A 2,579-nucleotide genomic window follows, 5' to 3' on the forward strand; every position below is an offset into this window, starting at 1 on the left:
TTTCTACTAATTAAATTGACAAAAAAATAAAAAATAATCGGATAATAAATAAAACTCAAACGCGAAAGTGCCCAAAAAAATAAACCGAATGCACCGAAATTATCAATGCTTAATAAACTTCTCGAAAACATACATGTTTTGATTAAATTTTAAAATAAAAAAATAACCGGTTAGAAGTCTCAGATTGATTAAAATATGACTGAAATAGTAGTCAAAAAATTAAAACGAGCATGTCAGGTTGAACTATGTTAACCGTAAATTAATAAAACTGACGTCTACAAGCTCAATTTTGAAATTTTTGTCTGCTAATTTTACTTACGGTTTAGAAACAATTCGACCGATATGTCTGTAGATCTGAAAAAACTATTCCGAGTGACATTTAAGGTGTTATCCAAAACAAAATACATGTCGTGACAAGTATAAAAATGAAAACGTCTTGTAAATGTACTGAATTGCTGACTAAATAACCGTGAACAGGCAATCAGATGTATCAGAATCACCCTTGGACCATTTACTTATGATTCTCAATCACAAACAAAACTTTACAAAGATTCTGATGATGATAATACTCTTGATTGTCACCCTCTGAACCTCTGAAACACGACGTAATGGATGAATGAATCACAGAGATAAAAAAATCGAGGATTTTGACTTCTTAATAAATAGATGACTGAATAAATGTCATCAAGATCAAATAAAATGCCAGAACTCTTTACTTTTCACCTAAAACCTGATGAATGCTTTTAACTGATGAAATGCACGACAAAACAGATAGATTATGCTATGCTGATGCGAGTGAAAACTCAGGGTAAAATTTAGGGTGTGACAGCTGCCCCTATTTAAACATCTTTAACCGGAGGATATGAAGAACTCTTGTCTTCAAATCATCATGGTAAAAGATAGTTTAAATACCAAATAGACCCAAATTTTGTCCTTATATGTGATTACAGATGAATGCATTGGGGTTAAGAAATAGTCTCGATTTCTTAATCAGTAGATAGTAATGCAAATGAATGCAATGGGATTTAAGAAATACTCTTGACTTCCTAATCGTGAGAATACATATGAATTAAGAAATACTCTTGATTCCTTAATCATGAATGTAAATGTACTGAGAAATGCTCTTGATTTCTCAGATGATATGCAAATGAGTTAAGAAATACTCTTAATTCCTTAATCATGAATGTAATTGATATGTACATGAGTTAAGAAATACTCTTGATTTCCTAATCATGAATGCAAATGAATTAAGAAATACTCTTGATTTCTTAATTATGGATGTAAATGAAATATGTATGAGTTAAGAAATACTCTTAATTTCTTAATCACGAGAATGCAAATGAATTAAGAAATAATCTTGATTCCTTAATCATGAATGTAAATGATATGTGTATGAGTTAATAAATACTCTTGACTTCTTAATCATGAATTCCAATGAACTAAGAAATACTCTTGATTTCTCATATGATATGCATATGAGTTAAGAAATGCTCTTGATTTCTTAATCATGAGAATGAAGATGAATGAAGAAATACTCTTTTTTTCTTAATCATCGGATGATAAATGATATGAGAAATGCTCTTGATTTCTCAAATGATGTGCATGTTAAGAAGTACTCTTGATTCCTTAAAGATGAAATGGTATGAAGCAAACTACATAAAATAAAATAGTGTTCAGTTGCTAGAGGTTATAATTCTGATTTTGAGCTGGAGGAGGAATAGAAAGAGGTTGTTATTGTAGAGGCTTGGAAGATTCAAAAAGTTGATAGTGAACTGGAATTATGGGTGGCTGCCCCTTGCTAGAATCTGGAATCTCCTTCCTTCTTGAGGACCCTATTTCTTCCTTGTGTTTTCTCGTAGTGATCACTTAACCATACTGAGATGAACGAATGACTACCTCAATGTCCTCAATGCTAGCCTTCAGAGTTTTGACATCCATCTGGTAGGTAGAGTTTTCAAGGGTCTTTGAGGATCCCTTGACATCGTCATTATCTGACCTTGTAATCAAGATGGCCATGCTTGGGACATTCTTCTTGAAATTCAAAACATTGCCACTAATTAATTCTTGCACTAACTTTTGAAAGTCTCTGCAATTCTAAATGTTGTGTCCTTCTGACCCATCGTGAAACTCACACCTAGCATTCTCGTCGTACCATGGCTTGTGTGGTGTAGGCATCAGTGGCAAAAATCTAGGATTTACCATCCCACTTCGAATCAAGTGAGGTAGAAATTGTCTGTATGTAACAGGTATCAACTCAATGTCTGGGCGCTTTCTTTCTAGATCAACTTGAGTTTTGATCTGAGCCTGATTCTGGTTCTGAACCTAATTCCTCTGAATTGGTTTGGGAATAGGTAATGGATGTTGATTAGGAGACCTTGTGAGCAAGGGCTAAGGATGGCATCCAAGAAGAGAGTCTTGAACTATAAAATTTGTTGCATGTGGTGGCCTTTGATCAGTGATGACACTAGACAAACATAGAGAAGTAACCAATGCTGCTGCAGTAGACGGTGCATGGTTGCCTTCCTTTCCTAACAAAGCTTGCAGGATATCAATGACCAGGTTCATCTGACTTTTCAACC

The sequence above is a fragment of the Lathyrus oleraceus genome, chromosome 2 (assembly GCF_024323335.1).
Source record: "Lathyrus oleraceus cultivar Zhongwan6 chromosome 2, CAAS_Psat_ZW6_1.0, whole genome shotgun sequence".
NCBI classification, from domain to species: Eukaryota; Viridiplantae; Streptophyta; class Magnoliopsida; order Fabales; family Fabaceae; genus Lathyrus; species Lathyrus oleraceus.